Source organism: Vombatus ursinus, unplaced genomic scaffold (genome assembly GCF_900497805.2).
Source record: "Vombatus ursinus unplaced genomic scaffold, bare-nosed wombat genome assembly UNPS02005286.1, whole genome shotgun sequence".
Classification (NCBI taxonomy): domain Eukaryota; kingdom Metazoa; phylum Chordata; class Mammalia; order Diprotodontia; family Vombatidae; genus Vombatus; species Vombatus ursinus.
This window is the reverse complement of record NW_020945064.1, coordinates 4,187,012-4,199,680: the sequence shown is the minus strand read 5'-3', so window position 1 is coordinate 4,199,680 and position 12,669 is coordinate 4,187,012. Positions and strand designations below refer to the sequence as shown.

General features: G+C 42.7%; 1 protein-coding gene across 1 annotated transcript in view; it reads left to right on the top strand.

The window, feature by feature from the left end:
- The window catches only part of CDH1 (cadherin 1), a 61,566-nt gene that overhangs the window by 22,945 nt on the left and 25,952 nt on the right, over positions 1-12,669 (top strand). The gene's annotated exons all lie outside the window — the stretch shown is intronic.

Below are 12,669 nucleotides of genomic sequence, written 5' to 3'. Positions count from 1 at the left end.
GCCCATCCTCTTGAGTTTTGAATCAGGAAAAAGGGGGATTTCTCTTATTGGGCAAGGAGTCCTGGTACTCCATTCTTGGTGGGCAGCAGGACCTAAGAAGATTAATCCTAGATGCCAGCATGGAACAAGACATGTAGTCTACCTTCACCAATTAATAGGGCCAGTCTTGATCAGTTTCAGGAAATCTACCCGAGGAGCAAGAAACAGCTCAGAGCCATAGCAGTTTTCAGAAGAGATAAAGGGGAAGGTTGTGACATCACTGATGGGTGCCCCAAAGCCGGGAGCAGAAATCTCTTGGACATAGGTAGAGAACATTCTTCCAAGGAGCTCTTGGAGGTTAAGTGAAAAGACAGAGAAGAACAGTAGAACTGGGAGAGAGGAAACCCGGATTCTACTACCAACTAGCTGTGTGACCTTGGGCAAGTCTCTTAATCTCTCTGAGCCTCATATGTAAAATAAGGATGATGAACTAGATGATCACTAAAATCTATTCCAATTTACCAAAACCTTCACTTTGGTGAAGTAGGTCAGTAGGTTACTGTAACGTTCAAAGCCCCCTTTGTTCCTCTGTGTGGGTATCCTAGGTGGGCAGGTTGCCACCACTTATGCATTCCTGAGTGGGAGGAACCCACCTCCTTTCTTTTGGGTTCTTGCCTAGACTCTGACGCCTGATAGAACCAAGCTGGGAGCTGTTCCCATCAAAAACCAAACATGACCCAGGCCTAAGTGCTAGAGGGCCGTCCCCTAAGCACTTAGGAGAACATTCTGGTGGCCATAACCCTCTCTGCTAGTCTTGGATCTGGGGCGAGGCAGATTAGCCCAGGTCTCCTGAGTCAGACACAGTCCATGCAGTCTGATAGCACACGGAGGACTTGGTGCCCAGCACTCTATTTGGATTCCCTAGGGTAATGCCTGCAATGAGTCCAGTGCTGAGTAATACCTGAGGCTGCCGGCCAGAAAACCCTGTCAGTTAGAGTCCTATAATCTGCTAAATCCCTGGAATCTCTGCTTTTTCCATCTTTTTTGTCCTTGTGCCTGGAGTGAAGAAGTGTTATTGTTATTCATGCTTTTATTCATCCAATGGTTTTATTAAGCTTTTGACTACGTGAATTGTTAACTTGTCAGTTCTATAAGGTTATTAACAGAGGTGTGGAATATTTTCAAAAGGCCATAGGACATGGAAGAGACTTTAGCAGCAGTCTAGCCCTCTCATTTTACAGATTAGGAAACTGAGGCTCAGAGAAGGGGGGGTTAGTGTCCTAGTTATTCTAATTTTTATTAATGTCATGGTGGATTTTTTCTTTTATTTTACATCACAATTTCCCTTTGTAACAAAGAACAGAATTACTTTTTTTCTTAAGTAGCACAGCCTTGGTCTTTCCTCTCCACGGTGCTGTTGAGAAGGGAGTTGGATAATGTGGAAGATAGAAATGAGGCCTTTGGGACTATCCTGCGTTCTCAAAAGCCTTGATCTTTTTATATTCCTTTTCCCCAAAGGAATAAAGTGTTAAACTCCCCTACCCTCGAGGCCCACTGAAGCCAAGTAGTTTCTGTAACTGCATTAGGAAGCAATTGCATTTCATATAAATGCCCCATTGTTCTGAGTAGTAAAAAGTGATGCTAACATGCATTTTAGAAACTCCTTTAAAAGTTGTTGGACAAGCGAGTACTTGTTCTGGAGTCATCTGCAAATTCATGTGACCTAAAAAAATCCCAAAGCATCATCTGTGGGAAACACCCAGCTTCTTTCTGTAGCTTTCTTTTCCAGCTGTTCTGTTGAATTGTTGTGGAATTTTGCTCCAAATGTCAGAAACAGGGGGACTGAACTTTCTCCCATCAGGCCAAACTCAAAGGTGTTTCAAGCCTATTCTATATTTTATTGAGGAAATGTTGATACTTTGCAAAAAAAAAAAAAAATTGAATAGTTCCAAGATTTGAGTTCAACAAAAGCCTTCTCGTTTTTATGAAATTGGTGTCAGCAAAATTCTTTGTCACAAAAGTCCATTAACTCTTGGGGAGCTTCCGTTCTGGATTAATGTGTTTTTGCCTTGTGATGTTGTATGGGCAACACAGCATGACCACCCCCGGTGCTCATTGGGAAAAGGTGAACAAAACCTTTTACCTGACTGCTCCTCTTAAAGAATTAGTATGTGATCTTGCCTTCCCTTTACCACTTATTTTTCCCCCTAAATTTTAATGAATATCTTGGTGTTGTCCCGTTGGTTTTGTTTTATTTGGGTTTTTTTTACATCATGAGTTCCCCTCTTTTGTCAAGGAGAATTGGCCAGTGGATGCAGCATCTGTTATATGGAAAGATATAGACAATACCAGCTCAGAGAAGCATAGACTGAGAGCTTGGAGGCCTCACCTAAGAGGCAGCATGGGAAGAGTCCTTGGGTTTGGAATCCGGCAAGGCCTGTGTTTGAATCCTGCCTTTGGCACTTACCAACTGTGAAATCACGGACAACAAGCAGCTTCCTCCCTCCCAACTCACATTTCTAAAGCACATTAAGGTTTAGAAAGTACCTGCCTCATTTAATCCTCACCACCCTGTGAAGTAGGTGCTGTTATTGTCTTCGGTTTACAGATGAGGAAATGGACTGAGAAGGGTGACGCTACCAAGTCACAGTTTTGCTCATCTGTAAAATGGGGTTATTAGTAGGGATGGTGTGGGAATCAAGAGTCTTTTGTAAATTTAGCAATTATCTTCAGTGGAACAGGATCGTTTTTAACTGGTGGAAGTACCTTGTTTAAGGTCAATATCTGAATCAGTATTAAGGACTAGAACCTGTGTCTTCTGATTTACAGTCCACCTGCTTTTCCTTCACTGTCCTCATCTACTCTTTGGGGAGGGGTAGGCCCTGACTAGAAGAGGACGGGAGATGATGGGGAGCTTCTCACTCATGTGGTAATTCTGGGAGTTTTTGCTCAGAGTTTCTGCTCGCTGTTATCATCACTGCTACCTCATTGCCTAAAGGTTTGGCATCTGCAGAGTTTACTCACTCTGTTGGAATGTGTGACACAGGAGTCACCCTGAGCTACCTGGAAATCCAACATAAAGGCTCCTTTAAGGGTTAGCCAAGAAAAGGTAGGAGGAAAAGGGAAGACCGTAGATGAGAGAGAGAACTGGCCAGCTCTTAAGGCCATACAAGGTAGGGAATGGTGCTTCTAGACAACAGGGTTGGACATCAAATCTTAGACTTTAGAACACGGAGGGACGGTAGAGATCCTTTTATTGATCAGCAAACTAAGGCACAGGCAAGTGATTTGATGCTGCCAGCCAGGTCCAGATTCCAGAGCCCAGTTCTTTCTGCTGCCTCTCACTTTTCCATCCATCAAACGAGTTCTACAAAGAACTCCACAAATACAGCTTGTACCAAGTAGAGTAAAAAGAATGGCTGAACCTGATCACAGGAAATCTGTCCCTAACTATGGCACGGTATGATGGAAAGAGACTGGGTTTAGGCCAGAGGACCTGGATTCTGATCCCCTGATTTGCTGTTGACTGACTTACTGCACCTCCATTTAAACTTTCTAGCTCCCAGTTTCTTGTTCTATATGATAAGAGGGTTAGAAAATTTGCTCTTTAAGGGTCCCTCCTGCTCTAAATTTATGGATCTCTATTTTCGGAGTGGTATGAAGTCAGTTTAGCTTACAGCTTGTGTGAATGATCTCTTTTTGGAGGTTGCTGTCTTAACATGGAAACTTCAGTGAGTGGAAGGGAGTGTTAGGAATAAAATTTCTAAGGAAAAACCAAAGACTCCTGGGGTAGATGAGGTGAACTCAATTTATTTACGTTCATGCATGAAGCGGGTGTGTTGCTAGGCAAAACACATTCTACAGAAGCCAGAGCAAGCTTACATCCCTGTCCCTCCCTCATGTCCTCATTGGCTGAGTATTTTAAGGTGTACAACTTCCCAGCATGCCCACTTCATGTTTTCCCCTTTGACATGCTCCCTCCCTCCCCATAAGCCATTGAGCATGCCTACTTCATTAGGTACCTTTGGATTGGACACCTGCCTGATTCTGAGAACTGAGAACTCCATACCCTGTGGTCAGAGATTTCTGAGCTATTGACTTCATCTTGTGGAAACATAAATTCTATATCTCACAGAAGGAAGAGCCTCAGAGTTCCCATTTCCCATTTATTGAGCTGTTGCACAACAAAGTAAAGCACATAGTTTCCCTCCCTCCAGCAGTACAGGTGGGATCTGAGGATGACTCTTCAATGTTGGTCCCACAGCAATCCTCTTTGGCTCCAGAGAGGGCTGATGGGTCTCTGACGTCAAGTGGTGCCAAACATTGACTAGAGTAAGTGACTTAATTAAGCTTTACCAAGGAGGAGAAGAGGAAAACTTGTAGGAATCTCTAGAAGAAGGAGGGGCGGCTCGGTGGTACAGTGGATAGAACACGGGGCTTGGAATCAGGAAGACTCCACTTCCTGAGTTCAAATCCGGCCTCAGACACTTACTAGCTATGTGACCTTGGGCAAGTCACTTAACCCTGTTTGCCTTAGTTTACTTATCTGTAAAATGAACTGGAGAAGGAAATGGCAAACCACTCCAGTATCTTTTTCAAGAAAACCCCAAATGGGGTCACAGGAAGTCAAACATGACTGAAAATGACTGAATAACAATGAAAGAAGGAATGAGATTGTTTTTCTAAGTGGGATTCCTTCCTGTACCTTGTACCAGGTTCCTTTAACGATTGTTTATTTAACAATTAGATAAATTGGTGGACCATCTGTCCTGGTGGTCATGGGAGCATAAATTTAGAGCTATCAGGGATCTTTACGGATCAACTGATTTTACAGGTAAAGGAAGTAGAAAGTCCAGATAGGTCGTGACTTGCCCAGGATCTCCCCACTAATAAATAGCAGAGCTGAGATCTGAACCCAAATCCAGTGGATTTCCCATGAAATCATACCATGCTGCTGCTGGTAGTAGTAGTAGTAAGGACATCTCATATTTGTATAAAGATGTTCAAACTGCTTTCACATTTGATCATGGAAATAAACCAAATTGTAGTACCCTCATTTTATAAACAAAGAAATAGAGACCTACCAGGTTGAGACTTGGGCAAGAGCTCACAACCCTTGGACTATTCTCATCCCAGCCTGTAACAGCTGTATTTGTATGGAGTTCAATCAATTTAGACAGGCCAGTGATTCATAAACAATAAGCCTTTATTGATAGAGCTCCTCTTTATTTTTTTATTTATTTTTGCATTATGACACTTTTAACTTCTCACCATTGTGGAACTCCCCTGGGTTGGCAACAGGGGGCAAGGGACAGTCAGAGCAATGATACAGTCAAGGAAGTTGGCAGAACCCCAGGCACAAAGGTCTTCAGGCCATAGCAGCAGGAAGAAAAGGGGTCAGCAGGCCAAGAGGCCACCCTTGGGGTTGGCACACTGGCTTTTGCCAAAACTCTTATCATCCTTCCTAGTGCATGTGTGGGACACCTGGGTCCTTGGACATCTTCTGAGTAGACAGTTGGGGAAGAGGGTTTCTCAATCAAGTATGGCTCATTGATTTCCTGTCTCCAGTGGTAGTGGTACGCAGGCAGTAGGAATTCCCTGGTGAGGCCCCTGCTGTCCGAGAACAAGACAAGGACCTTTCTAGAAAAGGGAAGGAGAAGAAGGGGGTGTGTGTATCACCATCAGTTTTATGGCCCATTTTTGCATATTGCCAGATGGTTTTCCAGAGAGCTTTATCAATTTGAGCTACTAATCAACATTTGTTAAGTACCTGCTATGTTCCAGGCACTGTGCTATGTGCTGGCAATGTTAATTTTAAAAAGAGAGACAGTTGTTAGGGAGTTCACATCTCAGTTTTTTTCGAGTCACAGAAAGGTAGGTACAGGCCTGGCCCTGTCATTCCTTCTTGAAGAACATGTCCATATGATGCACTGATTGTTTAAAACGTAAGCTCACTAGCCTGTGACATTTAAGACTGGATCCCACTTCATTTTGCATTATTGTCTTTCATGGATCCTATGTTCCAGTCAAACTGGACCTCAGTATAGAGATTCCGGCCTCGTTCAATCCATGCTCTCTGGCCTGGCTTGCACTTTCTCATCTCTATCTTTCCAGGATTTCTTGAAGGCTCAGATGTCACCTCTTCCAAGAAGTCTGCCCAGATTCCTTCCTCTTGTCTCCCCCCACGAGCCTGTGTTCCCTGCTTCTTTATATTCTTTTCTAGAACTCTCCTTTGCCTCAATTACTGCCTACTTTGTCACATACTTATGTGCAAAGCTATTATATTTTCTACCCCCTAGTAAAATATAAAGTCTTTGAGGGAAGGGCCTGTCATATTTTTTCTTGGTAGCGCTTTGCACATGGTAGGTGCTTATAGAAGCCAAGTCAATCAGTATTTATTAATTATACTATTTATACTGAATTAATTGATAATACTAGCTGATGTTGATCAGCAACTAGAGCTGTAGTCAATAGGGCACTGGATTTAGAGTCAGGAAGATCTGGGTTCAAACTCTGCCTCAGATACTTATGATTTTGGATAAGTCAACTGACCTTGCTGAACCTCAGTTTCATTATCTGTTAAAATGAGAGGGTTGAACTTGATGGTCTCTCAAGGTCCCCTTCAATTTTGCTTCCAAAATCCAATCATTTGTATAATTCTTTGTTTATTTTACTTTGCAGATGAGAGGTAGAGGTTAGCTGAAGCTGAAACCCTGCCCAATAAAATAAAACCAGCCAGGCATGTGCTCAGAAATCAGCATGAGTTAGAACAGAGGCCTAGGTGGTGAATGTTGCTGCCAAGGGTCAGTGATTTCATCTGTGTGGTTCTTGTTCTTGCTAAGCACATTGTGACCACGCCATGCCCTTACAGATGGCACTCAGGTTATGAAATTCACCTGGCAGCAAAACTTAGGTTGTTTCAGGGACCAGGGAATCAACCTTTCCTGGCTGGTAGGACCTGAGAGCTTTAGGGATCCAGGTTAGAAGCATGGGAGGAGGCGATCTTCCCACAAAAACTTGCACTTGACCTTCTTAAGATTAACTCTCAGATTGCCTTGGTTGAGGGAGGGAAATCATGCTCAAGGGATCGGCCAGATGGGGCTGGCCACATTCTCTAGTCTTTCATTTTACTCTTCTGCGTAAGCATGGTGACATCCTAGGCCTGACCATCTGCCCAGACTAATAATAATAAAATAACACTATACAAAAATATCCTCATTTTATCTTCACAACAACCCTGGAAAGTAAGTGCTGTTATTATTATTCCCATTTTATTGATGAGGACACTTGAGGCGGACCAGGCTAAGTGGCTTGCCCCAGGGTGTCTGAGGCTGCATTGCACTCAGGTCTTCCTGATTCTAGGCGCTACCTGGATGTCTCAAGTCACAACCCATGGTTTATCAATTTAGATGATTACCCCAAAATGAAGAATTTCTGCTGTATTTTATTTGGAGAAGTGGTGTGATATAGTTGGAAATGGAATCAATATGAAGACCTGGAGACTGGATTTGAATTACATCTCAGATACTATGTGTATAAGATACTTAAGTACATGTAACATGTTTGTGGTCTGACCGGATGAGTTGGTAACTTCTCTCTGAAACTTAATTTCCCCCTTTAAAATGGGGACATAATAGCACTGATCTGCCATGGTTATCTTGAGGCCCAAGCAGGGTAACATAACATGTAAAACATCTTGCAAACCATAGAGTATTATATAAATGCTAGCTATTACTATGTTTGGTTTTTGTCAAATGAGCCGTGTTCCTGGCGGGGTCTGTTTTTGCATTGGAGCTGATGTGGGTGGTGGCCATAAATAACTTGGCTTCATACAAGACTGGTTTGTAAAACTTGTTCAATTACGCAGAAAATCAGCTCCCCATTCCCAAGGTCACGTGGTTGCCTTCTGTCAAGGGAAGTTTCTGATGGGCTTCAGGTGGGTTGTTCCTGAGAGTTTCTAAAGGCAGCTTTGTATGTGCACGGGAAGAATTCCACTTGTGTAATGTGAGATTCCAAGTGGCTTATCTCAGACTGAAAAAATGTTTGGGGTTAAAAGCTGGGTGATTGACAAAACTTTGATTCATTTTTGTTAATAAAACGTGGTCACCTAAAGTCCTTGGATCTCCATATTGGACCCCAAAACCAAACTCTTCCATTTGTGTGACTGTGGCTTTCCTCCCTAAAGTAGGGTTTGGTGGTCCCTAGTACACATTCCAGGAGGTTGCAGGGTGGGAAGGGGTGTCCTACTGTTTGAATTTTTAATTTAATTTACTTTAATTTCCCCATTACCCATCCTACACCCTACAAGAGAACTGTCAAAATGGCTTTTCCAGTATACTACCTTGGAAAGCTTTTTCTGGATGCTCCTCGGGTCCATGAAATTGGATCAGAATTATCAGGGGCCTTTTCAAGAACTGACGTTTTCCAAGTCTATCAATTTTTTCATGGCTGTATGCTGTAATACAATCTCTGCTGAGCACTGATTCAGTAAATGTTTAGAAATCACAGGGCCATCCACCAAGAGAGACAACTGGGTAATTAGTTGTTAGTGCTTAGACCAGTTGAACCCGGCAGGAAATTTAACTGGATTTCTGTTCACAAAGGGCCAAAGTAGTTAGATGAACTACATTTGAATTCTGGATCTATTATAATCTTTGTGGCCTTGGGCAAGTCACTTGGTTTCTCTGGGCCTCAGTTTCCTTATCTGTAAAAAAGTAGGGCTTGAACCTCAAATTTGTAAAGTGTTTAGCCCGGTGCTTGGCACATAGAGTAGATGCCTACCAAAGGTTATTCCTTCCCTCCCTCTAAAGCCCAGTCCCTGATCACTCCTCTTCTGTCCAGTTTTCCCTTCCTGTTTATCTTAATATGAGTAATGTTAGAGACAGATGTCTTTGCTTGTCACTTATACAATTTCAGGGTGACCCAGATAAGCTTCGAAAGTTGGTCTGTGTCTGGTAATGCTCCGATCTTGTCTTTGGGGCCATACCTGTTCCTTTTGTGGTGAGACTATGAGTTTAAGTGTTAAAATGCCAGGAAATTCAACGGATTCTTTTATGTTTGTTGTGGAAAAACTATCCTAAACCAGGCAAAATCAATAAATAATGCAAACTTTGTGTGTAGGAACTATGCTAAAGCCACTGCTTCTACCAGACCCCATTACTCTTCCTCTACCCCTCCTCCACCTCCTCCATGGAAATAACCCAACTGGTTAGCAGGCTTTTACTAGGCTAGGCCCAGTTGTCCTTTCTCTTTCTACTCATCTGTCAAATGAGGCTGGTTTGAGAGGCTAGGAGCTTGTAAATGGACAGAGACTTGGTTGCCTATTTACTCACATTCCATTTATGAGGAGGAACTGATATTAAATTCAGAAAGTAGGAATGTTTCAAAGCCCCTCCCTTTGACGGAAAGATCTTAATTAACTTGGATGTCACTGTTGTAGATCAAGATGATTTCTGTGCCTCTGATGTGTTCTACTAAAATAACTTGAGAAATTTCAAGTAATTCAGTTTGCCTTCATTGGAGGAAATAAGGGACGGGGTACACTTTGCCCCCAGCGAGCGAAGTGATTTGCACATCCCAAGTGTGCCCCCTCATCCTTTACTAAAGGATGCCACTATTTATAGAGCAAACAAACCAAGGACTTCGTACATTTGTATATGGCTGAATGGATAATAATAGCTAGCATTGATATAGTATTTAGAAGTTCACCAAGGACTTATACTCTGTTGATCTTCATAACAATCCTGGGAAGTAGGTGCTGTTTTTATTTTCCCCACTGGGGGAAAAATCTGGGGCTGAAAGGATTACCTGCTAGTACATGTCTAAGTCAGGATCTGAATTCAGGTCTTCCTGATTCCAAGCACTCTATCCATTATGTCACACAGAGGCCTCATGGTGTAATGCTTTAATGTCTGCAAAACCTTTTACATATGTGTATAATATATATATATATATATATATACACATCATCTCGTTTGTTTCTCTCAACCATCCTATGAGGTGCTATTATTACCCTTCTTCGATAGGTAAGGAAACTGAGGCACAGGTGAAGTGACTTGTCAGACACAATTCAAACTCAGTTTTCCCTGATTCCACCATCCACTTTGCCTCCGTAGCTGCCATCATTTACGATAGGATTTCTCCACTGAAAATTGGTAGGGGTAGATTGTGAACTCATATCCCCATTTTACAGATGAAGGAACTGAAGCTCGGAGAGGGGTGAAATGAGTTGCCCAGCCATGATTCATTCACACAGCCAGCCTTCAGACCAGGCTTCCTAGCTTCTACATCACACCCTTCTCTCCAGTTGACTGCATTATTATTGGTAGTTTTGGAGAAAGCCTAACCACTTGCTGGATTCCCTAGCCAGTGGCTTTTGAAGCTATTGTCCTTTCCTGGGCAGGGTTAATCAAAGTTTCCCCACAGTTTTGGAGTTCCTCTCCTCTCTTTCCACCTATTTCATACTTATCTCCCCAGCCGTCAGCAGAAAAGGTTCAGGTTTCAAGGAAGGGCGGTTCCCACACTGGATCTGGAAATTCCGGTTGAGGCTGCTCTCTCCTTGGGGCTGGGGGGCAGGGCAAGAGACTCCCCTCTCCATTTTTCTATGGGGTGGGGCCTTGACTAAGGCTGAGAAGGGCTTTAGAATTAGGTGCTTCTGTGACATTCTTTCCAAAGCCATTTGCCTTTTCTGAGATTTTTGGGTCTCGAACCACCTACCAACCACAAGGCTTCCCTCCAACTTTCATTTCCCCCCCACTTCTGGTTGCGGCAGGAATCTGGCAGGTGGAGCCGGCTTGTCTGGTATGAGAAAGCGACCAGGTGCTTTCTACATGGCCCTTTCTACTACCGTGACTCTCACTTGTGAAAGCTGCTTCTGCCCACAGCCGGGGCCATTTCCTCAAATGCTTCTTTGCCAGCCACTTCAAATACAAAAGCTACTGGCCCACTTTCTAGGGCCCTATTGTCCCTCCTCCTGTCTTCTTTTGCAGATAGCAGAACTAGACAATTCAGAGCCAATATGGGAGACAAGGCATGATTTCTGACTTGTTATACACTATGCCTAATGAAAGCGAGCCAGGGACTGGTGGTAGACAAATTCAGAACTAATATGAGAGACAAGGCAGGGTTTCTGACTTGTTATAAGTTATGCCTAATGAAAGAAAGCCAAATCATTAATGAAGGAATTAGAGATGAATGGGACCAGAGGTTCTTAACTTGAGGTTAAGAAACTCTTTGATAGACATATTTCAGTATGATTGATTTCCTTCATGTGTATTTTATAGACATAAAAACATGATTCTGAGATGGGGGTCCATAGGCTTCAGCATGCTGCCAGAGGGGGCCCGCTCATGACATAAGAAAGGTTGAAAACCCCTGGACTGGTTGATCCATGTTTCTCTTTTCAGAGCAGGCAACAGGCCTCAGAGGTGTAGTTGGCACAGGATACAGAACCCAGATTCAAACCAGATTCTTTCCACTATACTGTTTCTCTTGGTACCATACAATCTCTGCCTTCAGAGGCTGATCCTAAAACAATGCTGAGGATGGTTGGGAGGTAAGAGGGTCAGGTCAATCCTTGCGTCTGAATCGGAAATACTACAGCCTAAGAAGCAATATGTGATGAGGAAAATACTGAACTTGAACCCAAGTCTTCTGATGTTAAATCTTGGCTCTGACACTGGCAAAGTCCTAAACTTTTCAGAGCCTCCATTTCTTCATCTGTGAAATGAGTGAATTAGACAAAAGAGAGACTTGTTTTTGCTATGGCTGGAGAGAAACATGGCTCTCTGGCATCCAAACTGTTGCCTAGGGGGACACCAGATGGGGGGAAAAGGAACTGCAGTCAAAACTTTTCATAGGGAATTTTTTTTTAGAACAAATTCAGCAGCACCTGGCCAGGTAGCAGAAAGAGAAATGGCCCTCAGAATTAGAACGTTGAAGCAGTTTGATTTAGCAGATATTACAATGCAGAGAAGTTACAAGTACCTAATAGCAATTTAGAGGGAAAAATAGATGCATGTTGACATCCCAGAATTTCAGTTTACTTCAAAAACAAAAACAACCCTTGAAATTAAGAACCCTAAACAGGGCCTATTTTGGGGCTCCTACTTTGATAAGGTCCAGCTATGTGATTTCTTTGGTATGGGGAGCTCTAGGTAAAGAAATTCTACTGTGAGTTTGCGACTTTGGAAGGGCACATAGCTACTACGTGTCAGAGGCAGGTCTTCCTATTCTAGCTTTCCGTCTACCAAGTGACATTGCATGTTACTGTACACAGGTTGGTTCAAGTCAATGTCATTTAAGAAAATTTTTAAGAAATTAATTAACATATATTTGTTTTCCTATTTCTCTCATTACCAAGTGAGATAATATTTGTAAAGCACATAAACGGTACTTAATAATTATTCCTTCTTTCCCTCCCCCTCATCAAAAGGAAAAATATATTTAAAAAGTTTTTTTAAAGTCTTCCTAAAGTGTCTGAAGCCCTCCCCTTTATCATCTCTTATCTTACGATAGTATTCCATTACATTCACGTACCATAATTTATTCAGCCACCCCACTGCTGATGTGCCCTCCCTTAATTTCTGTCACAAAGTCACTTAGCCCTGTTTGCCTCAGTTTCCTTACTTGTAAAATGAGCTGGAGAAGGAAATGTCAAACCAATCTAGAATTTCTGCCAAGAAAACCAAA